Below are 27981 nucleotides of genomic sequence, written 5' to 3' on the forward strand. Positions count from 1 at the left end.
CAAAATGCGCATTTCCGGTACCGGGAATCGAACCCGGGCCTCCTGGGTGAGAGCCAGGTATCCTAGCCACTAGACCACACCGGATAACGACGCCAGGGCTCCTCCTGCGAACACAGCAAGCTATACACAATCTACTTGACGACAACGGCAAAAATTAGCGTTTCCACCTTATAGAACGTCGTGCTCTGGACACATTTCGTGGAGACGAACGCCAGCAATCGTGACACCAAACTGCGCCTGTGAATCCTGTCGTTGCACCACGCACTGTGCTGCTACGACAATTTAAGAAGAGACGCTCACGGCTTGCCGCGCTGTTTTCGTCGCGGGTAATCAGTGCTACGGCTTCCGAGACAGAAAACATTGGGCACGGTGGGATTCGAACCCACGCCTTCCGAAGAGGACTGGTGCCTGAAACCAGCGCCTTAGACCGCTCGGCCACGCTACCTACGCGCCACGGCGGTCACAGGAGCTGCGTTCTTACCCACGAGACCACACCGCAATGGCACAAAAACGAGAAGTAAAATTGGCAGCGGTGGGATTCGAAACCCACGCCTCCGAAGAGGACTGGTGCCTTAAACCAGCGCCTTAGACCGCTCGGCCACGCTACCTGCGTCAGTGTTCTTCGCTTTTGTGGAAACAGTGCGCGACACAGCTCCCTGTTCTGCTGCAACTGGCTGCTCATCCATTGCACCTCAAACAACTGCCCTTTTCGAATAGAGATTAACTACACAGGCAGCTGCCCGCGCTCTGGTGCGGCGGCATTGCGTGTTGATAATGAAACTGGTAGTGCCACCTGCAGCCTGCGGAACATGAGTGAAAAATGAAGAGGGCACTGTGATTTCAAACACTGAGTCACATCGTCACTGCAGCGACAGCAAGGCAAAACTTTAAAATTTGCCGTGACCAGGATTCGAACCTGGGTTATTGCGGCCACAACGCAATGTCCTAACCACTAGACGATCACGGCCACGGAAGCACCGCCGAGAGCAGTTCTCGCGACTGCAAGTGGCGATGCACAGCAAAGCTCAGCCCACACACCACTGTGTCTCCCCACAGCTGTGTCAGACGCGGTCTCCATTACATGTATACTGGCAAGCGAACGTGTCTGCGCTGTTAGGACACTAAGCAGTGTGTGTAGCTGCATTCAACCCCCGTGGCAATGTCTTGCAGTCCTCCAGCTCTGTTGACCACAGGTAGGTGCCTCGATAAGAGGTGGATACATGTCGCATCGCTCTCGCCGTCACTTGTCACCACGAATCGTACTTAACGTAGTTTTCTGCAAGCGTCAGCGGAGCGTCAGTCGAGCTAAGTCGGGACAAGTCGCATAAGAGGAGCAACAAAATGCGCATTTCGGTACCGGGAATCGAACCCGGGCCTCCTGGGTGAGAGCCAGGTATCCTAGCCACTAGACCACACCGGATAACGACGTCCAGGGCTCCTCCTGCGAACACAGCAAGCTATACACAATCTACTTGACGACAACGGCAAAAATTAGCGTTTCCACCTATAGAACGTCGTGCTCTGGACACATTTCGTGGAGACGAACGCCAGCAATCGTGACACCAAACTGCGCCTGTGAATCCTGTCGTTGCACCACGCACTGTTGCTGCTACGACAATTTAAGAAAGAGACGCTCACGGCTTGCGCGCTGTTTTCGTCGCGGGTAATCAGTGCTACGGCTTCCGAGACAGAAAACATTGGCAGCGGTGGGATTCGAACCCACGCCTCCGAAGAGACTGGTGCCTGAAACCAGCGCCTTAGACCGCTCGGCCACGCTACCTACCGACGCACGGCGGTCACAGGAGCTGCGTTCTTACCCACGAGACCACACCGCAATGGCACAAAAACGAGAAGTAAAAATTGGCAGCGGTGGGATTCGAACCCACGCCTCCGAAGAGACTGGTGCCTTAAACCAGCGCCTTAGACCGCTCGGCCACGCTACCTGCGTCAGTGTTCTTCGCTTTTGTGGAAACAGTGCGCGACACAGCTCCCTGTTCTGCTGCAACTGGCTGCTCATCCATTGCACCTCAAACAACTGCCCTTTTCGAATAGAGATTAACTACACAGGCAGCTGCCCGCGCTCTGGTGCGGCGGCATTGCGTGTTGATAATGAACTGGTAGTGCCACCTGCAGCCTGCGGAACATGAGTGAAAAATTGAAGAGGGCACTGTGATTTCAAACACTGAGTCACAATCGTCACTGCAGCGACAGCAAGGCAAAACTTTAAAATTTGCCGTGACCAGGATTCGAACCTGGGTTATTGTGCGGCCACAACGCAATGTCCTAACCACTAGACGATCACGGCCACGGAAGCACCGCCGAGAGCAGTTCTCGCGACCTGCAAGTGGCGATGCACAGCAAAGCTCAGCCCACACACCACTGTGTCTCCCCCACAGCTGTGTCAGACGCGGTCTCCATTACATGTATAACTGGCAAGCGAACGTGTCTGCGCTGTTAGGACACTAAGCAGTGTGGTTAGCTGCATTCAACCCCCATGGCAATGTCTTGCAGTCCTCCAGCTCTGTTGACCACAGGTAGGTGGCCTCGATAAGAGGTGGATACATGGTCGCATCGCTCCTCGCCGTCACTTGTCACCACAGAATCGTACTTAACGTAGTTTTCTGCAAGCGTCAGCGGAGCGTCAGTCGAGCTAAGTCGGGACAAGTCGCATAAGAGGAGCAACAAAATGCGCATTTCCGGTACCGGGGAATCGAACCCGGGCACTCCTGGGTGAGAGCCAGGTATCCTAGCCACTAGACCACACCGGATAACGACGCCAGGGCTCCTCCTGCGAACACAGCAAGCTATACACAATCTACTTGTACGACAACGGCAAAAATTAGCGTTTCCACCTTATAGAACGTCGTGCTCTGGACACATTTCGTGGAGACGAACGCCAGCAATCGTGACACCAAACTGCGCCTGTGAATCCTGTCGTTGCACCACGCACTGTGCTGCTACGACAATTTAAGAAAGAGACGCTCACGGCTTGCCGCGCTGTTTTCGTCGCGGGTAATCAGTGCTACGGCTGTCCGAGACAGAAAACATTGGCAGCGGTGGGATTCGAACCCACGCCTCCGAAGAGACTGGTGCCTGAAACCAGCGCCTTAGACCGCTCGGCCACGCTACCTACGCGCCACGGCGGTCACAGGAGCTGCGTTCTTACCCACGAGACCACACCGCAATGGCACAAAAACGAGAAGTAAAAACTTGGCAGCGGTGGGATTCGAACCCACGCCTCCGAAGAGACTGGTGCCTTAAACCAGCGCCTTAGACCGCTCGGCCACGCTACCTGCGTCAGTGTTCTTCGCTTTTGTGGAAACAGTGCGCGACACAGCTCCCTGTTCTGCTGCAACTGGCTGCTCATTCCATTGCACCTCAAACAACTGCCCTTTTCGAATAGAGATTAACTACAAGACAGCTGCCGCGCGCTCTGGTGCGGCGGCATTGCGTGTTGATAATGAACTGGTAGTGCCACCTGCAGCCTGCGGAACATGAGTGAAAAATGAAGAGGGCACTGTGATTTCAAACACTGAGTCACAATCGTCACTGCCAGCGACAGCAAGGCAAAACTTAAAATTTGCCGTGACCAGGATTCGAACCTGGGTTATTGCGGCCACAACGCAATGTCCTAACCACTAGACGATCACGTGCCACGGAAGCACCGCCGAGAGCAGTTCTCGCGACTGCAAGTGGCGATGCACAGCAAAGCTCAGCCCACACACCACTGTGTCCTCCCCACAGCTGTGTCAGGACGCGGTCTCCATTACATGTATACTGGCAAGCGAACGTGTCTGCGCTGTTAGGACACTAAGCAGTGTGGTTAGCTGCATTCAACCCCCGTGGCAATGTCTTGCAGTCCTCCAGCTCTGTTGACCACAGGTAGGTGCCTCGATAAGAGGTGGATACATGTCGCATCGCTCTCGCCGTCACTTGTCACCACGAATCGTACTTAACGTAGTTTTCTGCAAGCGTCAGCGGAGCGTCAGTCGAGCTAAGTCGGGACAAGTCGCATAAGAGGAGCAACAAAATGCGCATTTCCGGTACCGGGGAATCGAACCCGGGCCTCCTGGGTGAGAGCCAGGTATCCTAGCCACTAGACCACACCGGATAACGACGCCAGGGCTCCTCCTGCGAACACAGAAAGCTATACACAATCTACTTGACGACAACGGCAAAAATTAGCGTTTCACCTTATAGAACGTCGTGCTCTGGACACATTTCGTGGAGACGAACGCCAGCAATCGTGACACCAAACTGCGCCTGTGAATCCTGTCGTTGCACCACGCCACTGTGCTGCTACGACAATTTAAGAAAGAGACGCTCACGGCTTGCCGCGCTGTTTTCGTCGCGGGTAATCAGTGCTACGGCTTCCGAGACAGAAAACATTGGCAGCGGTGGGATTCGAACCCACGCCTCCGAAGAGACTGGTGCCTGAAACCAGCGCCTTAGACCGCTCGGCACGCTACCTACGCGCCACGGCGGTCACAGGAGCTGCGTTCTTACCCACGAGACCACACCGCAATGGCACAAAAACGAGAAGTAAAAATTGGCAGCTGGTGGGATTCGAACCCACGCCTCCGAAGAGACTGGTGCCTTAAACCAGCGCCTTAGACCGCTCGGCCAGCCTACCTGCGTCAGGTGTTCTTCGCTTTTGTGAAACAGTGCGCGACACAGCTCCCCTGTTCTGCTGCAACTGGCTGCTCATCCATTGCACCTCAAACAACTGCCCTTTTCGAATAGAGATTAACTACACAGGCAGCTGCCCGCGCTCTGGTGCGGCGGCATTGCGTGTTGATAATGAACTGGTAGTGCCACCTGCAGCCTGCGGAACATGAGTGAAAAATGAAGAGGGCACTGTGATTTCAAACACTGAGTCACAATCGTCACTGCAGCGACAGCAAGGCAAAACTTTAAAATTTGCCGTGACCAGGATTCGAACCTGGGTATTGCGGCCACAACGCAATGTCCTAACCACTAGACGATCACGGCCACGGAAGCACCGCCGAGAGCAGTTCTCGCGACTGCAAGTGGCGATGCACAGCAAAGCTCAGCCCACACACCACTGTGTCTCCCCACAGCTGTGTCAGACGCGTCTCCATTACATGTATACTGGCAAGCGAACGTGTCTGCGCTGTTAGGACACTAAGCAGTGTGGTTAGCTGCATTCAACCCCCGTGGCAATGTCTTGCAGTCCTCCAGCTCTGTTGACCACAGGTAGGTGCCTCGATAAGAGGTGGATACATGTCGCATCGCTCTCGCCGTCACTTGTCACCACGAATCGTACTTAACGTAGTTTTCTGCAAGCGTCAGCGGAGCGTCAGTCGAGCTAAGTCGGGACAAGTCGCATAAGAGGAGCAAACAAAATGCGCATTTCCGGTACCGGGAATCGAACCCGTGCCTCCTGGGGTGAGAGCCAGGTATCCTAGCCACTAGACCACACCGGATAACGACGCCAGGCTCCTCCTGCGAACACAGCAAGCTATACACAATCTACTTGACGACAACGGCAAAAATTAGCGTTTTCCACCTTATAGAACGTCGTGCTCTGACACATTTCGTGGAGACGAACGCCAGCAATCGTGACACCCAAACTGCGCCTGTGAATCCTGTCGTTGCACCACGCACTGTGCTGCTACGACAATTTAAGAAAGAGACGCTCACGGCTTGCCGCGCTGTTTTCGTCGCGGGTAATCAGTGCTACGGCTTCCGAGACAGAAAACATTGGCAGCGGTGGGATTCGAACCCACGCCTCCGAAGAGACTGGTGCCTGAAACCAGCGCCTTAGACCGCTCGGCCACGCTACCTACGCGCCACGGCGGTCACAGGAGCTGCGTTCTTACCCACGAGACCACACCGCAATGGCACAAAAACGAGAAGTAAAAATTGGCAGCGGTGGGATTCGAACCCCACGCCTCCGAAGAGACTGGTGCCTTAAACCAGCGCCTTAGACCGCTCGGCCACGCTACCTGCGTCAGTGTTCTTCGCTTTTGTGGAAAACAGTGCGCGACACAGCTCCCTGTTCTGCTGCAACTGGCTGCTCATCCATTGCACCTCAAACAACTGCCTTTTCGAATAGAGATTAACTACACAGGCAGCTGCCCGCGCTCTGGTGCGGCGGCATTGCGTGTTGATAATGAACTGGTAGTGCCACCTGCAGCCTGCGGACATGAGTGAAAAATGAAGAGGGCACTGTGATTTCAAACACTGAGTCACAATCGTCACTGCAGCGACAGCAAGGCAAAACTTTAAAAATTTGCCGTGACCAGGATTCGAACCTGGGTTATTGCGGCCCACACGCAATGTCCTAACCACTAGACGATCACGGCCACGGAAGCACCGCCGAGAGCAGTTCTCGCGACTGCAAGTGGCGATGCACAGCAAAGCTCAGCCCACACACCACTGTGTCTCCCCACAGCTGTGTCAGACGCGGTCTCCATTACATGTATACTGTGCAAGCGAACGTGTCTGCGCTGTTAGGACACTAAGCAGTGTGGTTAGCTGCTTTCAACCCCCGTGGCAATGTCTTGCAGTCCTCCAGCTCTGTTGACCACAGGTAGGTGCCTCGATAAGAGGTGGATACATGTCGCATCGCTCTCGCCGTCACTTGTCACCACGAATCGTACTTAACGTAGTTTTCTGCAAGCGTCAGCGGGAGCGTCAGTCGAGCTAAGTCGGGACAAGTCGCATAAGAGGAGCAACAAAATGCGCATTTCCGGTACCGGAATCGAACCCGGGCCTCCTGGGTGAGAGCCAGGTATCCTAGCCACTTTTTTTTTTTTTTTTTTTTTTTTTTTTTCACCCTGGACCCTTAGGTTAAAAGCCTAATGCTCTACCGACTTTTTTTTTTTTTTTTTTTTTTTACAGCATTCTTTTAAGTCCAAAGGGAACACACACAGACACACACACACACACACACAACACACATCACAACACACAGACAGACTACACCACACACACACTTAAATAAAAAGAAGATATAATTGGTTTCTAATGCAAACAGCAAAGGGTGGATTTGTACCTCAATTTTTGATATACTGGGAGTGCATAATTAATTCATATTTTTTTATCATTGTGTAAAGTTAGAGGTGACAGTGAGATTCCAGGCCTGCGGAAGCAAAGTGGGCAGGGTCAGAAGCCCGAGGCCTGGCCACGACGACTCCACCGTCCTGTTTCCGAAAGGCAACCTGTACAAGGGCGTAGTATTATCCCCTACTGTCTCGGTTCGTGGTCGCTCGTTTGTTTTTCTTGAGCGCCCTAAAGGTCCACGAAAATCTTCAGTCCTGGATGTAAAGAAGAAACATACACCAAGGCGGTAAATCCCGAAACAGTATAAAAGAAAATGGCTCACACAGGGTGTCCCTTAGCCAACACCCTCTCTTTCAAATGTCAGGCTAAGCATATTTGCAAAATCATCACGGAGGCCTGGCAATCGCAAGCGCTGCCAGTAAGCAGTAAGCATGTACTGCCGAAATGCTAGGTGTCCATCGTCTTCATGACAACTGATGACAAAATGTACGAAATGTCCAATCAACCACATGACTGTATGGAGCTTCGTGTCGCGGAAAAAAGGAGGAATCGGGCCCGGACGATGATGTCAATAGTATAAGCGGCTTCAGCAGACCTGTAGACAAAAGCAAGTTGTTTCCTGAGCCAACGCCAATTGGCAAGGTGCCCACAGCAGGTGAATCGATGTTCAAGGGTATCCAGGAGACCACACCGAGTACAGGTGTCCGTGTCAGAATGACCAATACGGTGCAGTCGTACATTGGTGGGAACTCAAATATTTATTACCCTATACACGTGGACGCCACGGCCATAGAGTGGATCGGCAGACTAACATTCTTCCAGACGTTCCTCCAGGACACAGCTGGAGACGCCAGTTCTATTGGATTGGGGACCGGCCAGCCCCTCCCAGCGGCAATCAAGCCTTGGTCGTTGGCACCGGTCGCCGCAAGAAGACGTCACCGAGGTAACTCACCGCAATGTAAAACTCCCGAATGTGTTTCAGCTTATATTTAGCCGTCCGACATCGACAGGTGGAGCAAGGCTCGCCGGACGCACAACAGTAAAAAGCCTGGATGTAATTGAAGTCTCTTCTTGCGTAACAATTAGAGTCGTTCGGCGGACGTACAAAGCAGACGCCTTGCGAGTAATGTCAGAGAGGCCCAAGCCTCCGGGAGATACGCGTTTTCGTCATAACCTCGTAACGTAACTTGAATAGATGGCCCTTCCATATAAACCTGCTAGACAAGTGGCGCAACCTTTTCGCCACCATCATGGAAGTGGGAACAGCTGAGCAACATAATAAGCTTTACATAGAACGTAGGTGTCTAAAATTCTGACTTTTTGCAAAATGGTAGCAGAGCGCTGCTCATGGACCATCAGAGCCCCCTGTATCTTCTCGGTGACAGATTTCCAATTGAGAGCCGCCATTTTTAGAGGACACCGATCAATGATAATCCCCAAGGGACGTATGGCGATCGACAAAAGTGGCCAAGGGACATCAGCATCGCGAAATCCTCGAATATCAAGGAACTTACATTTACCCTGATTGAGGACGCGCTCCAGAGACACGACAGTATGCATCAACTGCCCCTTTCAACAACCGGATATCATCACGTTAGGACGGAGGAAACAACGACATCATCCGCATATGCCTTAACAGAGAGCTTCCCACCAGAGAGGGACATACCCTGAAGCTTGAGAGCAATAGTCCGAAGCAGCGGTTCCAGGGACAATACGAATAAAGACATAGAGAGCGGACTACCCTGAGGCACTCCGCGGCGGATAGCAATGGGCGGCGTCAGCTGCCCATTGACTGACACCCGAGCTGTTATTCCCTATACAAATTGCCAAGAACACCACGTGATGAAGCGTTAAACCTATTGTACCTAAAACATGATCTAAAAACACATGACTGACGTGATCAAAAGCCTTGTAAAAATCAAGGAAGGCAAAGGCACAATGTACGTTTGTAACCGCCGCAACCGAGACAACATCCCGATATTCGGCTACTGGTGTCAGAATAGATCTATCCATGAAAAACAACATTGATGTGCACCAATCACACCCCGAAGCAGAGAAGACAACCGGCTATTGAGCGCTCTAGCAGCTGTCTTGTAGTCAAAGTTCAGCAATGTGAGCGGACGAAGATTGCAGCAGATAAACGACCAGAGGACTTCGGAATTAAAACAATTTTCCCTACTTTAAAATCGGCAGGCACATCCACCCCCCTGACAATCTCATTAAAATCTGCGTAAAAATGCACCCAAAAGAGGCCAAAAACGAGATAAAATTCTTTAGGCAGGCCGTCTGGACCCGGCGATTTACTGGACGGAGAGCGAGCAATAAATCGAAAACATCATCTACCTGGAACTCCCGAGAAAATTCGCCGTTCGCGTCAGGCGCGATCGTCGCAGTTAGATCCCCCAAGGACATCATCCGAAAGAGGACTCACCAGAATCATCGGCAGAATATAGACTAGTATAATACTGATGAAGAGCACGAACCATTTCCTCCTGTGCAATAAGCTGTCGTCCATCATCCACCGTAAGAGAAGAGATGAAGGAGCGACGACGACGAGTCTGATGCCGTAGCAGGTGGTACAAGGATGTCAGCTCACCTTCAACAAGAGAGTGAGGTTTCGACTTAACTCGCAGACCATCCATCTGTCGTCGTTTAAGGCTCAAGAGCTTGGCTTTAATACGACGAACATCATGGATCCGCAGTGGAGAGGTACCCGCCGCGACATATAGTTCACGCAGGACAGAGTAGTAAATATTCATACGTGTTCTTAAAATCACGCGCCCTTGCAGCACAGTAAAAAATCAAAGTCTGACGAATCTTGGGCTTGGCAAACGCAGTCCACCAAACCAGCAAGGAGGGGTATCGCGGGACAGAGCGAAGACATCGCTCCCACACGCCACTTATAACATCATCCATAGCACTGTCGGCAAGGTGGGAAACATTTAACATCCACTGGAACGATAAAGTTTTGCAGGTTGGTGACTAGGATTTACAGTTGCAGTAAAAGCACAAATGGTCAGAAAAACTAGTAGGAATAACATCGACAGAAAGAATTTTATCACATAAAAAATCAGATAAATAGAATCTGTCGAGTCTACTGCATGAGACCCGGTAAAAAACGTATATTTCACCAGGGTTGGATATTTGTGTTCCCAAACATCACGCAGATGCATCGTACGAACTAAGTCATGTAAATCACGGCAATAATTAAAATTGGGGGACTGGTCTGCAGGCGTAAAACACAATTAAAATCGCCTCCGAGCAGGAGACTCCGAGGACTCTGGGCGCAAAAGATAAATAAGCTCTTCATTATAAAAGCGCGATCGAGCCACAGTGTGACCCGAACCAGAGGGGCATACAAAACAACGAGCGGGAGATCAAAAAGACGACAACCAATCCCACGGCCAGAGTCAAGGAATTCAATGTCAGTAATAGGATGCCCTCTCGAGAGAAAAGAGCAGTTCCTGTTGAATATTCCGGCGCGACATTAAAAGCAGTTTGAAATCCAGGTAGAGAGAGATCAGAAAAACAACACTTCCTGCAAAACACTACGTCCGCACAGGCGTCGTAAATAAACTGCCGCAAAGAGGCAATGCGAACGTCGCGACTCATACGGTTAACATTTAAGGTAAGAAAGGTGTATGCTTGAACCATAGACAGAAAAGCGAGAAAACAAATCACCTACACCGACGCACCAGCGTCACAGTCCATACCAGGGGTGACGGAGGCATCCGAGGGAGGGGGAGTGCTACACCCGTTTCCGCGGGATCCCTTACGTTTCGGTTTTTTTACGAACAGCATTAACGTTCGGCTGAACGCGTAACTTTGCGTCGGCTGACGGGCAAGGAAGCTTCAGCCGCCGGTGACGTAGGAGGGTCAAGTTCTGTATCCGACACCACCCGCGCCGTCACATGCGGATCCGGGGTCGCGGCGGAAACATCCGACGAAACGGAATGGTCAACACCTGCACTAGCTTCCGGCAAACATGGACTGCACGGAGGCGAAACGTGAGCAGGAAGGTCCGAGGCCGCAGAGTTGGAAGGAAGCGGAGCAGCTCCGCTGGCAGAGGTATGGGGCAGCGAAGCAGGAAGTTGTCGCGGCTCCACTTGTTGTGACATCGAAGTCGGTTTGGAAGACGGCGCCAACAGGCCCCGACCGACGTCCCGACTCGAGAGAAGCTGCGTCGGAGGCCGGAGGGGGGGCCAGCAGCCGCCACCGGAACCGCTACCCTCAGGAGGGCAGGGAGCAGCTACAGTACACAGTGGCTCGGAGGATGCCGGTCGCCTCGGACTGGGGCATCTCAGGGAGATCCTCATCCGTACTATTTCCATCGTGTGGGGCGACGCCTCTTATTATTCAAAAGTGGCACACCCACCTGAGGGACAGACGGAACAACATCAGATTTAGCACGCAAAGGAGGAAATTCTGTGTCAGGGGTGCGCAAAACCTGTGGCGGGGCGCTACTACCACTGGACTGTGCTACACCAAGAGCAGAACCACCTGCAACGAGGTCAGCGACCGTTAACTTGCGACGCTGTTCGAGAGAATTTTTTAAAAACAAAAACCCTCCGCGGACAGTCAGTACGCACGTGACCCACTTTCATTGCACAAAAAACAGGTGCCAACCTGACCACTATATGTTACATGGACACGATATCCACCGATCTGCAGGTGAGATGGAATATTCTGCTTAATGTGCATTTCGACTGAACGAAATACCACTGTAACATTGCAGGCGATGTTGGCTTGACCCAGCGTTCAAGGCGAATGCTCTTTACATCACCATACTTCTGTAGACCCTCCTTAAGATAGACATTATCCACCTCCGGTGGAAGGTTGTAAACACGAACATTGGTATACGTGATGGAAGCATTGGAAAGCAGAACGGTACTTACAGAATCATCCCGATTGCCGAAAGAGAACTTGATGACCATATTTAGAAAGAATTTATCAACCTGAAGTGGGTCCATGAACTTAACAAAGAAAACATACAGTTCGGTATCAAAATAAGCAGTGTGCACCTGATCCGAATGTACACCAAAGGTATCTACAACCAATCATGTATCTCAAGGGAACTAGGTTGCACATTGCGGGTTGACTTGTCGAAAGTAAAACTAACTGTAGCCTGACGAGGAATAACCCTGGGGACGACATTTTCAAATAGGCGTCGAAACCGCTACACACAACACACTGAAATAAGGACAGAAAGTAACAAAAGGTACGAAACAACGACGGAGAAACACTCACAGAAGTTGCAACACAACACGTAAACAACGATAGTCCACTATACGTAACGCTACGGCGGAGCGGATGACTAGGCACGTCCCACACTGCACGGCGTCTAAAGCGGAACTGAGGCCACTAGTACCACACCGGATAACGACGCCAGGGCTCCTCCTGCGAACCGAACACAGCAAGCTATACACAATCTACTTGACGACAACCGGCAAAAATTAGCGTTTCCACCTTATAGAACGTCGTGCTCTGGACACATTTCGTGGAGACTGAACGCCAGCAATCGTGACACCAAACTGCGCCTGTGAATCCTGTCGTTGCACCACGCACTGTGCTGCTACGACAATTTAAGAAAGAGGACGCTCACGGCTTGCCGGCGCTGTTTCGTCGCGGGTAATCAGTGCTACGGCTTCCGAGACAGAAAACATTGGCAGCGGTGGGATTCGAACCCACGCCTCCGAAGAGACTGGTGCCCTGAAACCAGCGCCTTAGACCGCTCGGCCACGCTACCTGCGTCAGTGTTCTTCGCTTTTGTGGAAACAGTGCGCGACACAGCTCCCTGTTCTGCTGCAACTGGCTGCTCATCCATTGCACCTCAAACAACTGCCCTTTTCGAATAGAGATTAACTACACAGGCAGCTGCCCGCGCTCCTGGTGCGGCGGCATTGCGTGTTGATAATGAACTGGTAGTGCCACCTGCAGCCTGCGGAACATGAGTGAAAAATGAAGAGGGCACTGTGATTTCAAACACTGAGTCACAATCGTCACTGCAGCGACAGCAAGCAAAACTTTAAAATTTGCCGTGACCAGGATTGGGAACCTGGGTTATTGCGGCCACAACGCAATTGTCCTAACCACTTTTTTTTTTTTTTTTTCTTTTTTTTTTTTTCATTTGTTCGATATAGTTCGTTGCGTGTTGTGGTCTGGGCGGGACGTCACAAGACATCCGTTAAAGTTGATCGTTGAATCCTTGACTCAGTTTTTTTATTGCAGAGAGCACACAGGCCTCTGACCGAACACGCTGAGCTACCGTGCCGGCTATCAGGATGGCCGGAGACGGGATTGAACCGTGCTCCTCCCGAATGCGAGTCCAAACCACTAGACGATCACGGCCACGGAAGCACCGCCGAGAGCAGTTCTCGCGACTGCAAGTGGCGATGCACAGCAAAGCTCAGCCCACACACCACTGTGTCTCCCCACAGCTGTGTCAGACGCGGTCTCCATTACATGTATACTGGCAAGCGAACGTGTCTGCGCTGTTAGGACACTAAGCAGTGTGGTTAGCTGCATTCAACCCCGTGGCAATGTCTTGCAGTCCTCCAGCTCTGTTGACCACAGGTAGGTGCCTCGATAAGAGGGTGGATACATGTCGCATCGCTCTCGCCGTCACTTGTCACCACGAATCGTACTTAACGTAGTTTTCTGCAAGCGTCAGCGGAGCGTCAGTCGAGCTAAGTCGGGACAAGTCGCATAAGAGGAGCAACAAAATGCGCATTTCCGGTACCGGGAATCGAACCCGGCCTCCTGGGTGAAGGCCAGGTATCCTAGCCACTAGACCACACCGGATAACGACGCCAGGGCTCCTCCTGCGAACACAGCAAGCTATACACAATCTACTTGACGACAACGGCAAAAATTAGCGTTTCCACCTTATAGAACGTCGTGCTCTGGACACATTTCGTGGAGACGAACGCCAGCAATCGTGACACCAAACTGCGCCTGTGAATCCTGTCGTTGCACCACGCACTGTGCTGCTACGACAATTTAAGAAAGAGACGCTCACGGCTTGCCGCGCTGTTTTCGTCGCGGGTAATCAGTTGCTACGGCTTCCGAGACAGAAAACATTGGCAGCGGTGGGATTCGAACCCACGCCTCCGAAGAGACTGGTGCCTGAAACCAGCGCCTTAGACCGCTCGGCCACGCTACCTACGCGCCACGGCGGTCACAGGAGCTGCGTTCTTACCCACGAGACCACACCGCAATGGCACAAAAACGAGAAGTAAAAATTGGCAGCGGTGGGATTCGAACCCACGCCTCCGAAGAGACTGGTGCCTTAAACCAGCGCCTTAGACCGCTCGGCCACGCTACCTGCGTCAGTGTTCTTCGCTTTTGTGGAAACAGTGCGCGACACAGCTCCCTGTTCTGCTGCAACTGGCTGCTCATCCATTGCACCTCAAACAACTGCCCTTTTCGAATAGAGATTAACTACACAGGCAGCTGCCCGCGCTCTGGTGCGCGGGCATTGCGTGTTGATAATGAACTGGTAGTGCCACCTTGCAGCCTGCGGAACATGAGTGAAAAATGAAGAGGGCACTGTGATTTCAAACACTGAGTCACAATCGTCACTGCAGCGACAGCAAGGCAAAACTTTAAAATTTGCCGTGACCAGGATTCGAACCTGGGTTATTGCGGCCACAACGCAATGTCCTAACCACTAGACGATCACGGCCACGGAAGCACCGCCGAGAGCAGTTCTCGCGACTGCAAGTGGCGATGCACAGCAAAGCTCAGCCCACACACCACTGTGTCTCCCCACAGCTGTGTCAGACGCGGTCTCCATTACATGTATACTGGCAAGCGAACGTGTCTGCGCTGTTAGGACACTAAGCAGTGTGGTTAGCTGCATTCAACCCCCGTGGCAATGTCTTGCAGTCCTCCAGCTCTGTTGACCACAGGTAGGTGCCTCGATAAGAGGTGGATACATGTCGCATCGCTCTCGCCGTCACTTGTCACCACGAATCGTACTTAACGTAGTTTTCTGCAAGCGTCAGCGGAGCGTCAGTCGAGCTAAGTCGGGGACAAGTCGCATAAGAGGAGCAACAAAATGCGCATTTCCGGTACCGGGAATCGAACCCGGGCCTCCTGGGTGAGAGCCAGGTATCCCTAGCCACTAGACCACACCGGATAACGACGCCAGGGCTCCTCCTGCGAACACAGCAAGCTATACACAATCTACTTGACGACAACGGCAAAAATTAGCGTTTTCCACCTTATAGAACGTCGTGCTCTGGACACATTTCGTGGAGACGAACGCCAGCAATCGTGACACCAAACTGCGCCTGTGAATCCTGTCGTTGCACCACGCACTGTGCTGCTACGACAATTTAAGAAAGAGACGCTCACGGCTTGCCGCGCTGTTTTCGTCGCGGGTAATCAGTGCTACGGCTTCCGAGACAGAAAACATTGGCAGCGGTGGGATTCGAACCCACGCCTCCGAAGAGGACTGGTGCCTGAAACCAGCGCCTTAGACCGCTCGGCCACGCTACCTACGCGCCACGGCGGTCACAGGAGCTGCGTTCTTACCCACGAGACCACACCGCAATGGCACAAAAACGAGAAGTAAAAATTGGCAGCGGTGGGATTCGAACCCACGCCTCCGAAGAGACTGGTGCCTTAAACCAGCGCCTTAGACCGCTCGGCCACGCTACCTGCGTCAGTGTTCTTCGCTTTTGTGGAAACAGTGCGCGACACAGCTCCCTGTTCTGCTGCAACTGGCTGCTCATCCATTGCACCTCAAACAACTGCCCTTTTCGAATAGAGATTAACTACACAGGCAGCTGCCCGCGCTCTGGTGCGGCGGCATTGCGTGTTGATAATGAACTGGTAGTGCCACCTGCAGCCTGCGGAACATGAGTGAAAAATGAAGAGGGCACTGTGATTTCAAACACTGAGTCACAATCGTCACTGCAGCGACAGCAAGGCAAAACTTTAAAATTTGCCGTGACCAGGATTCGAACCTGGGTTATTGCGGCCACAACGCAATGTCCTAACCACTAGACGATCACGGCCACGGAAGCACCGCCGAGAGCAGTTCTCGCGACTGCAAGTGGCGATGCACAGCAAAGCTCAGCCCACACACCACTGTGTCTCCCCACAGCTGTGTCAGACGCGGTCTCCATTACATGTATACTGGCAAGCGAACGTTGTCTGCGCTGTTAGGACACTAAGCAGTGTGGTTAGCTGCATTCAACCCCCGTGGCAATGTCTTGCAGTCCTCCAGCTCTGTTGACCACAGGTAGGTGCCTCGATAAGAGGTGGATACATGTCGCATCGCTCTCGCCGTCACTTGTCACCACGAATCGTACTTAACGTAGTTTTTCTGCAAGCGTCAGCGGAGCGTCAGTCGAGCTAAGTCGGGACAAGTCGCATAAGAGGAGCAACAAAATGCGCATTTCCGGTACCGGAATCGAACCCGGGCCTCCTGGGTGAGAGCCAGGTATCCTAGCCACTAGACCACACCGGATAACGACGCCAGGGCTCCTCCTGCGAACACAGCAAGCTATACACAATCTACTTGACGACACGGCAAAAATTAGCGTTTCCACCTTATAGAACGTCGTGCTCTGGACACATTTCGTGGAGACGAACGCCAGCAATCGTGACACCAAACTGCGCCTGTGAATCCTGTCGTTGCACCACGCACTGTGCTGCTACGACAATTTAAGAAAGAGACGCTCACGGCTTGCCGCGCTGTTTTCGTCGCGGGGTAATCAGTGCTACGGCTTCCGAGACAGAAAACATTGGCAGCGGTGGGATTCGAACCACGCCTCCGAAGAGACTGGTGCCTGAAACCAGCGCCTTAGACCCGCTCGGCCACGCTACCTACGCGCCACGGCGGTCACAGGAGCTGCGTTCTTACCCACGAGACCACACCGCAATGGCACAAAAACGAGAAGTAAAAATTGGCAGCGGTGGGATTCGAACCCACGCCTCCGAGACTGGTCGGATGGCTAACCAGCGCCTTAGACCGCTCGGCCACGCTACCTGCGTCAGTGTTCTTCGCTTTTGTGGAAACAGTGCGCGACACAGCTCCCTGTTCTGCTGCAACTGGCTGCTCATCCATTGCACCTCAAACAACTGCCCTTTTCGAATAGAGATTAACTACACAGGCAGCTGCCCGCGCTCTGGTGCGGCGGCATTGCGTGTTGATAATGAACTGGTAGTGCCACCTGCAGCCTGCGGAACATGAGTGAAAAATGAAGAGGGCACTGTGATTTCAAACACTGAGTCACAATCGTCACTGCAGCGACAGCAAGGCAAAACTTTAAAATTTGCCGTGACCAGGATTCGAACCTGGGTTATTGCGGCCACAACGCAATGTCCTAACCACTAGACGATCACGGCCACGGAAGCACCGCCGAGAGCAGTTCTCGCGACTGCAAGTGGCGATGCACAGCAAAGCTCAGCCCACACACCACTGTGTCTCCCCACAGCTGTGTCAGACGCGGTCTCCATTACATGTATACTGGCAAGCGAACGTGTCTGCGCTGTTAGGACACTAAGCAGTGTGGTTAGCTGCATTCAACCCCCGTGGCAATGTCTTGCAGTCCTCCAGCTCTGTTGACCACAGGTAGGTGCCTCGATAAGAGGTGGATACATGTCGCATCGCTCTCGCCGTCACTTGTCACCACGAATCGTACTTAACGTAGTTTTCTGCAAGCGTCAGCGGAGCGTCAGTCGAGCTAAGTCGGGACAAGTCGCATAAGAGGAGCAACAAAATGCGCATTTCCGGTACCGGGAATCGAACCCGGGCCTCCTGGGTGAGAGCCAGGTATCCTAGCCACTAGACCACACCGGATAACGGACGCCAGGGCTCCTCCTGCGAACACAGCAAGCTATACACAATCTACTTGACGACAACGGCAAAAATTAGCGTTTCCACCTTATAGAACGTCGTGCTCTGGACACATTTCGTGGAGACGAACGCCAGCAATCGTGACACCAAACTGCGCCTGTGAATCCTGTCGTTGCACCACGCACTGTGCTGCTACGACAATTTAAGAAAGAGACGCTCACGGCTTGCCGCGCTGTTTTCGTCGCGGGTAATCAGTGCTACGGCTTCCGAGACAGAAAACATTGGCAGCGGTGGGATTCGAACCCACGCCTCCGAAGAGACTGGGTGCCTGAAACCAGCGCCTTAGACCGCTCGGCCACGCTACCTACGCGCCACGGGCGGTCACAGGAGCTGCGTTCTTACCCACGAGACCACACCGCAATGGCACAAAAACGAGAAGTAAAAATTGGCAGCGGTGGGATTCGAAACCACGCCTCCGAAGAGGACTGGTGCCTTAAACCAGCGCCTTAGACCGCTCGGCCACGCTACCTGCGTCAGTGTTCTTCGCTTTTGTGGAAACAGTGCGCGACACAGCTCCCTGTTCTGCTGCAACTGGCTGCTCATCCATTGCACCTCAAACAACTGCCCTTTTCGAATAGAGATTAACTACACAGGCAGCTGCCCGCGCTCTGGTGCGGCGGCATTGCGTGTTGATAATGAACTGGTAGTGCCACCTGCAGCCTGCGGAACATGAGTGAAAAATGAAGAGGGCACTGTGATTTCAAACACTGAGTCCACAATCGTCACTGCAGCGACAGCAAGGCAAAACTTTAAAATTTGCCGTGACCAGGATTCGAACCTGGGTTATTGCGGCCACAACGCAATGTCCTAACCACTAGACGATCACGGCCACGGAAGCACCGCCGAGAGCAGTTCTCGCGACTTGCAAGTGGCGATGCACAGCAAAGCTCAGCCCCACACACCACTGTGTCTCCCCACAGCTGTGTCAGACGCGGTCTCCATTACATGTATACTGGCAAGCGAACGTGTCTGCGCTGTTAGGACACTAAGCAGTGTGGTTAGCTGCATTCAACCCCCGTGGCAATGTCTTGCAGGTCCTCCAGCTCTGTTGACCACAGGTAGGTGCCTCGATAAGAGGTGGATACATGTCGCATCGCTCTCGCCGTCACTTGTCACCACGAATCGTACTTAACGTAGTTTTCTGCAAGCGTCAGCGGAGCGTCAGTCGAGCTAAGTCGGGACAAGTCGCATAAGAGGAGCAACAAAATGCGCATTTCCGGTACCGGGAATCGAACCCGGGCCTCCTGGGTGAGAGCCAGGTATCCTAGCCACTAGACCACACCGGATAACGACGCCAGGGCTCCTCCTGCGAACACAGCAAGCTATACACAATCTACTTGACGACAACGGCAAAAATTAGCGTTTCCACCTTATAGAACGTCGTGCTCTGGACACATTTCGTGGAGACGAACGCCAGCAATCGTGACACCAAACTGCGCCTGTGAATCCTGTCGTTGCACCACGCACTGTGCTGCTACGACAATTTAAGAAAGAGACGCTCACGGCTTGCCGCGCTGTTTTCGTCGCGGGTAATCAGTGCTACGGCTTCCGAGACAGAAAACATTGGCAGCGGTGGGATTCGAACCCACGCCTCCGAAGAGACTGGTGCCTGAAACCAGCGCCTTAGACCGCTCGGCCACGCTACCTACGCGCCCACGGCGGTCACAGGAGCTGCGTTCTTACCCACGAGACCACACCGCAATGGCACAAAAACGAGAAGTAAAAATTGGCAGCGGTGGGATTCGAACCCACGCCTCCGAAGAGACTGGTGCCTTAAACCAGCGCCTTAGACCCGCTCGGCCACGCTACCTGCGTCAGTGTTCTTCGCTTTTGTGGAAACAGTGCGCGACACAGCTCCCTGTTCTGCTGCAACTGGCTGCTCATCCATTGCACCTCAAACAACTGCCCTTTTCGAATAGAGATTAACTACACAGGCAGCTGCCCGCGCTCTGGTGCGGCGGCATTGCGTGTTGATAATGAACTGGTAGTGCCACCTGCAGCCTGCGGAACATGAGTGAAAAATGAAGAGGGCACTGTGATTTCAAACACTGAGTCACAATCGTCACTGCAGCGACAGCAAGGGCAAAACTTTAAAATTTGCCGTGACCAGGATTCGAACCTGGGTTATTGCGGCCACAACGCAATGTTCCTAACCACTAGACGATCACGGCCACGGAAGCACCGCCGAGAGCAGTTCTCGCGACTGCAAGTGGCGATGCACAGCAAAGCTCAGCCCACACACCACTGTGTCTCCCCACAGCTGTGTCAGACGCGGTCTCCATTACATGTATACTGGCAAGCGAACGTGTCTGCGCTGTTAGGACACTAAGCAGTGTGGTTAGCTGCATTCAACCCCCGTGGCAATGTCTTGCAGTCCTCCAGCTCTGTTGACCACAGGTAGGTGCCTCGATAAGAGGTGGATACATGTCGCATCGCTCTCGCCGTCACTTGTCACCACGAATCGTACTTAACGTAGTTTTCTGCAAGCGTCAGCGGAGCGTCAGTCGAGCTAAGTCGGGACAAGTCGCATAAGAGGAGCAACAAAATGCGCATTTCCGGTACCGGGAATCGAACCCGGGCCTCCTGGGTGAGAGCCAGGTATCCTAGCCACTAGACCACACCGGATAACGGACGCCAGGGGCTCCTCCTGCGAACACAGCAAGCTATACCACAATCTACTTGACGACAACGGCAAAAATTAGCGTTTCCACCTTATAGAACGTCGTGCTCTGGACACATTTCGTGGAGACGAACGCCAGCAATCGTGACACCAAACTGCGCCTGTGAATCCTGTCGTTGCACCACGCACTGTGCTGCTACGACAATTTAAGAAAGAGACGCTCACGGCTTGCCGCGCTGTTTTCGTCGCGGGTAATCAGTGCTACGGCTTCCGAGGACAGAAAACATTGGCAGCGGTGGGATTCGAACCCACGCCTCCGAAGAGACTGGTGCCTGAAACCAGCGCTTAGACCGCTCGGCCACGCTACCTACGCGCCACGGCGGTCACAGGAGCTGCGTTCTTACCCACGAGACCACACCGCAATGGCACAAAAACGAGAAGTAAAAATTGGCAGCGGTGGATTCGAACCCACGCCTCCGAGAGACTGGTGCCTTAAACCAGCGCCTTAGACCCGCTCGGCCACGCTACCTGCGTCAGTGTTCTTCGCTTTTGTGGAAACAGTGCGCGACACAGCTCCCTGTTCTGCTGCAACTGGCTGCTCATCCATTGCACCTCAAACAACTGCCCTTTTCGAATAGAGATTAACTACACAGGCAGCTGCCCGCGCTCTGGTGCGGCGGCATTGCGTGTTGATAATGAACTGGTAGTGCCACCTGCAGCCTGCGGAACATGAGTGAAAAATGAAGAGGGCACTGTGATTTCAAACACTGAGTCACAATCGTCACTGCAGCGACAGCAAGGCAAAACTTTAAAATTTGCCGTGACCAGGATTCGAACCTGGGTTATTGCGGCCACAACGCAATGTCCTAACCACTAGACGATCACGGCCACGGAAGCACCGCCGAGAGCAGTTCTCGCGACTGCAAGTGGCGATGCACAGCAAAGCTCAGCCCACACACCACTGTGTCTCCCCACAGCTGTGTCAGACGCGGTCTCCATTACATGTATACTGGCAAGCGAACGTGTCTGCGCTGTTAGGACACTAAGCAGTGTGGTTAGCTGCATTCAACCCCCGTGGCAATGTCTTGCAGTCCTCCAGCTCTGTTGACCACAGGTAGGTGCCTCGATAAGAGGTGGATACATGTCGCATCGCTCTCGCCGTCACTTGTCACCACGAATCGTACTTAACGTAGTTTTCTGCAAGCGTCAGCGGAGCGTCAGTCGAGCTAAGTCGGGACAAGTCGCATAAGAGGAGCAACAAAATGCGCATTTCCGGTACCGGGAATCGAACCCGGGCCTCCTGGGTGAGAGCCAGGTATCCTAGCCACTAGACCACACCGGATAACGACGCCAGGCTCCTCCTGCGAACACAGCAAGCTATACACAATCTACTTGACGACAACGGCAAAAATTAGCGTTTCCACCTTATAGAACGTCGTGCTCTGGACACATTTCGTGGAGACGAACGCCAGCAATCGTGACACCAAACTGCGCCTGTGAATCCTGTCGTTGCACCACGCACTGTGCTGCTACGACCATTTAAGAAAGAGGACGCTCACGGCTTGCCGCGCTGTTTTCGTCGCGGGTAATCAGTGCTACGGCTTCCGAGACAGAAAACATTGGCAGCGGTGGGATTCGAACCCACGCCTCCGAAGAGACTGGTGCCTGAAACCAGCGCCTTAGACCGCTCGGCCACGCTACCTACGCGCCACGGCGGTCACAGGAGCTGCGTTCTTACCCACGAGACCACACCGCAATGGCACAAAAACGAGAAGTAAAAATTGGCAGCGGTGGGATTCGAACCCACGCCTCCGAAGAGACTGGTGCCTTAAACCAGCGCCTTAGACCGCTCGGCCACGCTACCTGCGTCAGTGTTCTTCGCTTTTGTGGAAACAGTGCGCGACACAGCTCCCTGTTCTGCTGCAACTGGCTGCTCATCCATGCACCTCAAACAACTGCCCTTTTCGAATAGAGATTAACTACACAGGCAGCTGCCCGCGCTCTGGTGCGGCGGCATTGCGTGTTGATAATGAACTGGTAGTGCCACCTGCAGCCTGCGGAACATGAGTGAAAAATGAAGAGGGCACTGTGATTTCAAACACTGAGTCACAATCGTCACTGCAGCGACAGCAAGGCAAAACTTTAAAATTTGCCGTGACCAGGATTCGAACCTGGTTATTGCGGCCACAACGCAATGTCCTAACCACTAGACGATCACGGCCACGGAAGCACCGCCGAGAGCAGTTCTCGCGACTGCAAGTGGCGATGCACAGCAAAGCTCAGCCCACACACCACTGTGTCTCCCCACAGCTGTGTCAGACGCGGGTCTCCATTACATGTATACTGGCAAGCGAACGTGTCTGCGCTGTTAGGACACTAAGCAGTGTGGTTAGCTGCATTCAACCCCCGTGGCAATGTCTTGCAGTCCTCCAGCTCTGTTGACCACAGGTAGGTGCCTCGATAAGAGGTGGATACATGTCGCATCGCTCTCGCCGTCACTTGTCACCACGAATCGTACTTAACGTAGTTTTCTGCAAGCGTCAGCGGAGCGTCAGTCGAGCTAAGTCGGGACAAGTCGCATAAGAGGAGCAACAAAATGCGCACATTTCCGGTACCGGGAATCGAACCCGGGCCTCCTGGGTGAGAGCCAGGTATCCTAGCCACTAGACCACACCGGATAACGACGCCAGGGCTCCTCCTGCGAACACAGCAAGCTATACACAATCTACTTGACGACAACGGCAAAAATTAGCGTTTCCACCTTATAGAACGTCGTGCTCTGGACACATTTCGTGGAGACGAACGCCAGCAATCGTGACACCAAACTGCGCCTGTGAATCCTGTCGTTGCACCACGCACTGTGCTGCTACGACAATTTAAGAAAGAGACGCTCACGGCTTGCCGCGCTGTTTTCGTCGCGGGTAATCAGTGCTACGGCTTCCGAGACAGAAAACATTGGCAGCGGTGGGATTCGAACCCACGCCTCCGAAGAGACTGGTGCCTGAAACCAGCGCCTTAGACCGCTCGGCCACGCTACCTACGCGCCACGGCGGTCACAGGAGCTGCGTTCTTACCCACGAGACCACACCGCAATGGCACAAAAACGAGAAGTAAAAATTGGCAGCGGTGGGATTCGAACCCACGCCTCCGAAGAGACTGGTGCCTTAAACCAGCGCCTTAGACCGCTCGGCCACGCTACCTGCGTCAGTGTTCTTCGCTTTTGTGGAAACAGTGCGCGACACAGCTCCCTGTTCTGCTGCAACTGGCTGCTCATCCATTGCACCTCAAACAACTGCCCTTTTCGAATAGAGATTAACTACACAGGCAGCTGCCCGCGCTCTGGTGCGGCGGCATTGCGTGTTGATAATGAACTGGTAGTGCCACCTGCAGCCTGCGGAACATGAGTGAAAAATGAAGAGGGCACTGTGATTTCAAACACTGAGTCACAATCGTCACTGCAGCGACAGCAAGGCAAAACTTTAAAATTTGCCGTGACCAGGATTCGAACCTGGGTTATTGCGGCCACAACGCAATGTCCTAACCACTAGACGATCACGGCCACGGAAGCACCGCCGAGAGCAGTTCTCGCGACTGCAAGTGGCGATGCACAGCAAAGCTCAGCCCACACACCACTGTGTCTCCCCACAGCTGTGTCAGACGCGGTCTCCATTACATGTATACTGGCAAGCGAACGTGTCTGCGCTGTTAGGACACTAAGCAGTGTGGTTAGCTGCATTCAACCCCCGTGGCAATGTCTTGCAGTCCTCCAGCTCTGTTGACCACAGGTAGGTGCCTCGATAAGAGGTGGATACATGTCGCATCGCTCTCGCCGTCACTTGTCACCACGAATCGTACTTAACGTAGTTTTCTGCAAGCGTCAGCGGAGCGTCAGTCGAGCTAAGTCGGGACAAGTCGCATAAGAGGAGCAACAAAATGCGCATTTCCGGTACCGGGAATCGAACCCGGGCCTCCTGGGTGAGAGCCAGGTATCCTAGCCACTAGACCACACCGGATAACGACGCCAGGGCTCCTCCTGCGAACACAGCAAGCTATACACAATCTACTTGACGACAACGGCAAAAATTAGCGTTTCCACCTTATAGAACGTCGTGCTCTGGACACATTTCGTGGAGACGAACGCCAGCAATCGTGACACCAAACTGCGCCTGTGAATCCTGTCGTTGCACCACGCACTGTGCTGCTACGACAATTTAAGAAAGAGACGCTCACGGCTTGCCGCGCTGTTTTCGTCGCGGGTAATCAGTGCTACGGCTTCCGAGACAGAAAACATTGGCAGCGGTGGGATTCGAACCCACGCCTCCGAAGAGACTGGTGCCTGAAACCAGCGCCTTAGACCGCTCGGCCACGCTACCTACGCGCCACGGCGGTCACAGGAGCTGCGTTCTTACCCACGAGACCACACCGCAATGGCACAAAAACGAGAAGTAAAAATTGGCAGCGGTGGGATTCGAACCCACGCCTCCGAAGAGACTGGTGCCTTAAACCAGCGCCTTAGACCGCTCGGCCACGCTACCTGCGTCAGTGTTCTTCGCTTTTGTGGAAACAGTGCGCGACACAGCTCCCTGTTCTGCTGCAACTGGCTGCTCATCCATTGCACCTCAAACAACTGCCCTTTTCGAATAGAGATTAACTACACAGGCAGCTGCCCGCGCTCTGGTGCGGCGGCATTGCGTGTTGATAATGAACTGGTAGTGCCACCTGCAGCCTGCGGAACATGAGTGAAAAATGAAGAGGGCACTGTGATTTCAAACACTGAGTCACAATCGTCACTGCAGCGACAGCAAGGCAAAACTTTAAAATTTGCCGTGACCAGGATTCGAACCTGGGTTATTGCGGCCACAACGCAATGTCCTAACCACTAGACGATCACGGCCACGGAAGCACCGCCGAGAGCAGTTCTCGCGACTGCAAGTGGCGATGCACAGCAAAGCTCAGCCCACACACCACTGTGTCTCCCCACAGCTGTGTCAGACGCGGTCTCCATTACATGTATACTGGCAAGCGAACGTGTCTGCGCTGTTAGGACACTAAGCAGTGTGGTTAGCTGCATTCAACCCCCGTGGCAATGTCTTGCAGTCCTCCAGCTCTGTTGACCACAGGTAGGTGCCTCGATAAGAGGTGGATACATGTCGCATCGCTCTCGCCGTCACTTGTCACCACGAATCGTACTTAACGTAGTTTTCTGCAAGCGTCAGCGGAGCGTCAGTCGAGCTAAGTCGGGACAAGTCGCATAAGAGGAGCAACAAAATGCGCATTTCCGGTACCGGGAATCGAACCCGGGCCTCCTGGGTGAGAGCCAGGTATCCTAGCCACTAGACCACACCGGATAACGACGCCAGGGCTCCTCCTGCGAACACAGCAAGCTATACACAATCTACTTGACGACAACGGCAAAAATTAGCGTTTCCACCTTATAGAACGTCGTGCTCTGGACACATTTCGTGGAGACGAACGCCAGCAATCGTGACACCAAACTGCGCCTGTGAATCCTGTCGTTGCACCACGCACTGTGCTGCTACGACAATTTAAGAAAGAGACGCTCACGGCTTGCCGCGCTGTTTTCGTCGCGGGTAATCAGTGCTACGGCTTCCGAGACAGAAAACATTGGCAGCGGTGGGATTCGAACCCACGCCTCCGAAGAGACTGGTGCCTGAAACCAGCGCCTTAGACCGCTCGGCCACGCTACCTACGCGCCACGGCGGTCACAGGAGCTGCGTTCTTACCCACGAGACCACACCGCAATGGCACAAAAACGAGAAGTAAAAATTGGCAGCGGTGGGATTCGAACCCACGCCTCCGAAGAGACTGGTGCCTTAAACCAGCGCCTTAGACCGCTCGGCCACGCTACCTGCGTCAGTGTTCTTCGCTTTTGTGGAAACAGTGCGCGACACAGCTCCCTGTTCTGCTGCAACTGGCTGCTCATCCATTGCACCTCAAACAACTGCCCTTTTCGAATAGAGATTAACTACACAGGCAGCTGCCCGCGCTCTGGTGCGGCGGCATTGCGTGTTGATAATGAACTGGTAGTGCCACCTGCAGCCTGCGGAACATGAGTGAAAAATGAAGAGGGCACTGTGATTTCAAACACTGAGTCACAATCGTCACTGCAGCGACAGCAAGGCAAAACTTTAAAATTTGCCGTGACCAGGATTCGAACCTGGGTTATTGCGGCCACAACGCAATGTCCTAACCACTAGACGATCACGGCCACGGAAGCACCGCCGAGAGCAGTTCTCGCGACTGCAAGTGGCGATGCACAGCAAAGCTCAGCCCACACACCACTGTGTCTCCCCACAGCTGTGTCAGACGCGGTCTCCATTACATGTATACTGGCAAGCGAACGTGTCTGCGCTGTTAGGACACTAAGCAGTGTGGTTAGCTGCATTCAACCCCCGTGGCAATGTCTTGCAGTCCTCCAGCTCTGTTGACCACAGGTAGGTGCCTCGATAAGAGGTGGATACATGTCGCATCGCTCTCGCCGTCACTTGTCACCACGAATCGTACTTAACGTAGTTTTCTGCAAGCGTCAGCGGAGCGTCAGTCGAGCTAAGTCGGGACAAGTCGCATAAGAGGAGCAACAAAATGCGCATTTCCGGTACCGGGAATCGAACCCGGGCCTCCTGGGTGAGAGCCAGGTATCCTAGCCACTAGACCACACCGGATAACGACGCCAGGGCTCCTCCTGCGAACACAGCAAGCTATACACAATCTACTTGACGACAACGGCAAAAATTAGCGTTTCCACCTTATAGAACGTCGTGCTCTGGACACATTTCGTGGAGACGAACGCCAGCAATCGTGACACCAAACTGCGCCTGTGAATCCTGTCGTTGCACCACGCACTGTGCTGCTACGACAATTTAAGAAAGAGACGCTCACGGCTTGCCGCGCTGTTTTCGTCGCGGGTAATCAGTGCTACGGCTTCCGAGACAGAAAACATTGGCAGCGGTGGGATTCGAACCCACGCCTCCGAAGAGACTGGTGCCTGAAACCAGCGCCTTAGACCGCTCGGCCACGCTACCTACGCGCCACGGCGGTCACAGGAGCTGCGTTCTTACCCACGAGACCACACCGCAATGGCACAAAAACGAGAAGTAAAAATTGGCAGCGGTGGGATTCGAACCCACGCCTCCGAAGAGACTGGTGCCTTAAACCAGCGCCTTAGACCGCTCGGCCACGCTACCTGCGTCAGTGTTCTTCGCTTTTGTGGAAACAGTGCGCGACACAGCTCCCTGTTCTGCTGCAACTGGCTGCTCATCCATTGCACCTCAAACAACTGCCCTTTTCGAATAGAGATTAACTACACAGGCAGCTGCCCGCGCTCTGGTGCGGCGGCATTGCGTGTTGATAATGAACTGGTAGTGCCACCTGCAGCCTGCGGAACATGAGTGAAAAATGAAGAGGGCACTGTGATTTCAAACACTGAGTCACAATCGTCACT

At 53.3% G+C, this 27981-nt stretch overlaps 60 non-coding genes across 60 annotated transcripts; all 60 read right to left on the minus strand.

The window, feature by feature from the left end:
• Positions 1-12: 12 nt before the first annotated feature.
• On the minus strand, positions 13-84 carry Trnae-cuc. Its single transcript has one exon. It is a non-coding gene; the product is annotated as a tRNA-Glu (tRNA).
• A 277-nt stretch (positions 85-361) lies between these two features.
• Positions 362-446, minus strand: Trnal-cag. Its single transcript has one exon. It is a non-coding gene; the product is annotated as a tRNA-Leu (tRNA).
• Positions 447-524: 78 nt separating this feature from the next.
• Positions 525-608, minus strand: Trnal-aag. Its single transcript has one exon. It is a non-coding gene; the product is annotated as a tRNA-Leu (tRNA).
• Positions 609-895: 287 nt separating this feature from the next.
• Positions 896-967, minus strand: Trnah-gug. The gene has a single exon. It is a non-coding gene; the product is annotated as a tRNA-His (tRNA).
• Positions 968-1348: 381 nt separating this feature from the next.
• Trnae-cuc lies at positions 1349-1420 on the minus strand. Its single transcript has one exon. It is a non-coding gene; the product is annotated as a tRNA-Glu (tRNA).
• A 278-nt stretch (positions 1421-1698) lies between these two features.
• Trnal-cag lies at positions 1699-1780 on the minus strand. The gene has a single exon. It is a non-coding gene; the product is annotated as a tRNA-Leu (tRNA).
• An 81-nt stretch (positions 1781-1861) lies between these two features.
• On the minus strand, positions 1862-1943 carry Trnal-aag. Its single transcript has one exon. It is a non-coding gene; the product is annotated as a tRNA-Leu (tRNA).
• A 288-nt stretch (positions 1944-2231) lies between these two features.
• On the minus strand, positions 2232-2305 carry Trnah-gug. Its single transcript has one exon. It is a non-coding gene; the product is annotated as a tRNA-His (tRNA).
• A 389-nt stretch (positions 2306-2694) lies between these two features.
• On the minus strand, positions 2695-2768 carry Trnae-cuc. The gene has a single exon. It is a non-coding gene; the product is annotated as a tRNA-Glu (tRNA).
• Positions 2769-3048: 280 nt separating this feature from the next.
• On the minus strand, positions 3049-3130 carry Trnal-cag. Its single transcript has one exon. It is a non-coding gene; the product is annotated as a tRNA-Leu (tRNA).
• Positions 3131-3211: 81 nt separating this feature from the next.
• Positions 3212-3293, minus strand: Trnal-aag. The gene has a single exon. It is a non-coding gene; the product is annotated as a tRNA-Leu (tRNA).
• A 288-nt stretch (positions 3294-3581) lies between these two features.
• On the minus strand, positions 3582-3654 carry Trnah-gug. The gene has a single exon. It is a non-coding gene; the product is annotated as a tRNA-His (tRNA).
• Positions 3655-4038: 384 nt separating this feature from the next.
• Positions 4039-4111, minus strand: Trnae-cuc. The gene has a single exon. It is a non-coding gene; the product is annotated as a tRNA-Glu (tRNA).
• A 278-nt stretch (positions 4112-4389) lies between these two features.
• Trnal-cag lies at positions 4390-4470 on the minus strand. Its single transcript has one exon. It is a non-coding gene; the product is annotated as a tRNA-Leu (tRNA).
• Positions 4471-4921: 451 nt separating this feature from the next.
• Trnah-gug lies at positions 4922-4992 on the minus strand. The gene has a single exon. It is a non-coding gene; the product is annotated as a tRNA-His (tRNA).
• Positions 4993-5374: 382 nt separating this feature from the next.
• Trnae-cuc lies at positions 5375-5447 on the minus strand. Its single transcript has one exon. It is a non-coding gene; the product is annotated as a tRNA-Glu (tRNA).
• Positions 5448-5725: 278 nt separating this feature from the next.
• Positions 5726-5807, minus strand: Trnal-cag. Its single transcript has one exon. It is a non-coding gene; the product is annotated as a tRNA-Leu (tRNA).
• Positions 5808-5887: 80 nt separating this feature from the next.
• On the minus strand, positions 5888-5970 carry Trnal-aag. Its single transcript has one exon. It is a non-coding gene; the product is annotated as a tRNA-Leu (tRNA).
• A 287-nt stretch (positions 5971-6257) lies between these two features.
• Trnap-ugg lies at positions 6258-6329 on the minus strand. The gene has a single exon. It is a non-coding gene; the product is annotated as a tRNA-Pro (tRNA).
• A 6363-nt stretch (positions 6330-12692) lies between these two features.
• On the minus strand, positions 12693-12775 carry Trnal-cag. The gene has a single exon. It is a non-coding gene; the product is annotated as a tRNA-Leu (tRNA).
• Positions 12776-13759: 984 nt separating this feature from the next.
• On the minus strand, positions 13760-13830 carry Trnae-uuc. Its single transcript has one exon. It is a non-coding gene; the product is annotated as a tRNA-Glu (tRNA).
• Positions 13831-14109: 279 nt separating this feature from the next.
• On the minus strand, positions 14110-14191 carry Trnal-cag. Its single transcript has one exon. It is a non-coding gene; the product is annotated as a tRNA-Leu (tRNA).
• An 80-nt stretch (positions 14192-14271) lies between these two features.
• Trnal-aag lies at positions 14272-14353 on the minus strand. The gene has a single exon. It is a non-coding gene; the product is annotated as a tRNA-Leu (tRNA).
• Positions 14354-14641: 288 nt separating this feature from the next.
• On the minus strand, positions 14642-14713 carry Trnah-gug. The gene has a single exon. It is a non-coding gene; the product is annotated as a tRNA-His (tRNA).
• A 383-nt stretch (positions 14714-15096) lies between these two features.
• Trnae-cuc lies at positions 15097-15169 on the minus strand. Its single transcript has one exon. It is a non-coding gene; the product is annotated as a tRNA-Glu (tRNA).
• Positions 15170-15448: 279 nt separating this feature from the next.
• Trnal-cag lies at positions 15449-15531 on the minus strand. Its single transcript has one exon. It is a non-coding gene; the product is annotated as a tRNA-Leu (tRNA).
• An 80-nt stretch (positions 15532-15611) lies between these two features.
• On the minus strand, positions 15612-15693 carry Trnal-aag. Its single transcript has one exon. It is a non-coding gene; the product is annotated as a tRNA-Leu (tRNA).
• A 287-nt stretch (positions 15694-15980) lies between these two features.
• On the minus strand, positions 15981-16052 carry Trnah-gug. Its single transcript has one exon. It is a non-coding gene; the product is annotated as a tRNA-His (tRNA).
• A 384-nt stretch (positions 16053-16436) lies between these two features.
• On the minus strand, positions 16437-16507 carry Trnae-cuc. Its single transcript has one exon. It is a non-coding gene; the product is annotated as a tRNA-Glu (tRNA).
• An 809-nt stretch (positions 16508-17316) lies between these two features.
• Positions 17317-17388, minus strand: Trnah-gug. The gene has a single exon. It is a non-coding gene; the product is annotated as a tRNA-His (tRNA).
• Positions 17389-17770: 382 nt separating this feature from the next.
• Trnae-cuc lies at positions 17771-17842 on the minus strand. The gene has a single exon. It is a non-coding gene; the product is annotated as a tRNA-Glu (tRNA).
• A 279-nt stretch (positions 17843-18121) lies between these two features.
• On the minus strand, positions 18122-18204 carry Trnal-cag. Its single transcript has one exon. It is a non-coding gene; the product is annotated as a tRNA-Leu (tRNA).
• Positions 18205-18285: 81 nt separating this feature from the next.
• Positions 18286-18368, minus strand: Trnal-aag. Its single transcript has one exon. It is a non-coding gene; the product is annotated as a tRNA-Leu (tRNA).
• A 288-nt stretch (positions 18369-18656) lies between these two features.
• Trnah-gug lies at positions 18657-18728 on the minus strand. The gene has a single exon. It is a non-coding gene; the product is annotated as a tRNA-His (tRNA).
• Positions 18729-19113: 385 nt separating this feature from the next.
• On the minus strand, positions 19114-19185 carry Trnae-cuc. The gene has a single exon. It is a non-coding gene; the product is annotated as a tRNA-Glu (tRNA).
• Positions 19186-19463: 278 nt separating this feature from the next.
• On the minus strand, positions 19464-19545 carry Trnal-cag. The gene has a single exon. It is a non-coding gene; the product is annotated as a tRNA-Leu (tRNA).
• An 81-nt stretch (positions 19546-19626) lies between these two features.
• Positions 19627-19709, minus strand: Trnal-aag. Its single transcript has one exon. It is a non-coding gene; the product is annotated as a tRNA-Leu (tRNA).
• A 288-nt stretch (positions 19710-19997) lies between these two features.
• On the minus strand, positions 19998-20070 carry Trnah-gug. The gene has a single exon. It is a non-coding gene; the product is annotated as a tRNA-His (tRNA).
• A 382-nt stretch (positions 20071-20452) lies between these two features.
• On the minus strand, positions 20453-20524 carry Trnae-cuc. The gene has a single exon. It is a non-coding gene; the product is annotated as a tRNA-Glu (tRNA).
• Positions 20525-20806: 282 nt separating this feature from the next.
• On the minus strand, positions 20807-20887 carry Trnal-cag. Its single transcript has one exon. It is a non-coding gene; the product is annotated as a tRNA-Leu (tRNA).
• A 448-nt stretch (positions 20888-21335) lies between these two features.
• On the minus strand, positions 21336-21407 carry Trnah-gug. Its single transcript has one exon. It is a non-coding gene; the product is annotated as a tRNA-His (tRNA).
• A 382-nt stretch (positions 21408-21789) lies between these two features.
• Trnae-cuc lies at positions 21790-21861 on the minus strand. Its single transcript has one exon. It is a non-coding gene; the product is annotated as a tRNA-Glu (tRNA).
• A 278-nt stretch (positions 21862-22139) lies between these two features.
• Positions 22140-22221, minus strand: Trnal-cag. The gene has a single exon. It is a non-coding gene; the product is annotated as a tRNA-Leu (tRNA).
• Positions 22222-22301: 80 nt separating this feature from the next.
• Positions 22302-22383, minus strand: Trnal-aag. The gene has a single exon. It is a non-coding gene; the product is annotated as a tRNA-Leu (tRNA).
• A 286-nt stretch (positions 22384-22669) lies between these two features.
• Positions 22670-22740, minus strand: Trnah-gug. The gene has a single exon. It is a non-coding gene; the product is annotated as a tRNA-His (tRNA).
• Positions 22741-23125: 385 nt separating this feature from the next.
• Trnae-cuc lies at positions 23126-23197 on the minus strand. The gene has a single exon. It is a non-coding gene; the product is annotated as a tRNA-Glu (tRNA).
• Positions 23198-23475: 278 nt separating this feature from the next.
• On the minus strand, positions 23476-23557 carry Trnal-cag. The gene has a single exon. It is a non-coding gene; the product is annotated as a tRNA-Leu (tRNA).
• Positions 23558-23637: 80 nt separating this feature from the next.
• Positions 23638-23719, minus strand: Trnal-aag. Its single transcript has one exon. It is a non-coding gene; the product is annotated as a tRNA-Leu (tRNA).
• Positions 23720-24006: 287 nt separating this feature from the next.
• Trnah-gug lies at positions 24007-24078 on the minus strand. Its single transcript has one exon. It is a non-coding gene; the product is annotated as a tRNA-His (tRNA).
• Positions 24079-24460: 382 nt separating this feature from the next.
• Positions 24461-24532, minus strand: Trnae-cuc. The gene has a single exon. It is a non-coding gene; the product is annotated as a tRNA-Glu (tRNA).
• A 278-nt stretch (positions 24533-24810) lies between these two features.
• Positions 24811-24892, minus strand: Trnal-cag. The gene has a single exon. It is a non-coding gene; the product is annotated as a tRNA-Leu (tRNA).
• Positions 24893-24972: 80 nt separating this feature from the next.
• Trnal-aag lies at positions 24973-25054 on the minus strand. Its single transcript has one exon. It is a non-coding gene; the product is annotated as a tRNA-Leu (tRNA).
• Positions 25055-25341: 287 nt separating this feature from the next.
• On the minus strand, positions 25342-25413 carry Trnah-gug. The gene has a single exon. It is a non-coding gene; the product is annotated as a tRNA-His (tRNA).
• A 382-nt stretch (positions 25414-25795) lies between these two features.
• Positions 25796-25867, minus strand: Trnae-cuc. The gene has a single exon. It is a non-coding gene; the product is annotated as a tRNA-Glu (tRNA).
• A 278-nt stretch (positions 25868-26145) lies between these two features.
• Positions 26146-26227, minus strand: Trnal-cag. The gene has a single exon. It is a non-coding gene; the product is annotated as a tRNA-Leu (tRNA).
• Positions 26228-26307: 80 nt separating this feature from the next.
• Trnal-aag lies at positions 26308-26389 on the minus strand. The gene has a single exon. It is a non-coding gene; the product is annotated as a tRNA-Leu (tRNA).
• A 287-nt stretch (positions 26390-26676) lies between these two features.
• Positions 26677-26748, minus strand: Trnah-gug. The gene has a single exon. It is a non-coding gene; the product is annotated as a tRNA-His (tRNA).
• Positions 26749-27130: 382 nt separating this feature from the next.
• On the minus strand, positions 27131-27202 carry Trnae-cuc. Its single transcript has one exon. It is a non-coding gene; the product is annotated as a tRNA-Glu (tRNA).
• Positions 27203-27480: 278 nt separating this feature from the next.
• Positions 27481-27562, minus strand: Trnal-cag. Its single transcript has one exon. It is a non-coding gene; the product is annotated as a tRNA-Leu (tRNA).
• Positions 27563-27642: 80 nt separating this feature from the next.
• Trnal-aag lies at positions 27643-27724 on the minus strand. The gene has a single exon. It is a non-coding gene; the product is annotated as a tRNA-Leu (tRNA).
• Between the last annotated feature and the right edge of the window lie 257 nt (positions 27725-27981).

The sequence above is a fragment of the Schistocerca piceifrons genome, unplaced genomic scaffold (genome assembly GCF_021461385.2).
Source record: "Schistocerca piceifrons isolate TAMUIC-IGC-003096 unplaced genomic scaffold, iqSchPice1.1 HiC_scaffold_668, whole genome shotgun sequence".
NCBI lineage: Eukaryota > Metazoa > Arthropoda > Insecta > Orthoptera > Acrididae > Schistocerca > Schistocerca piceifrons.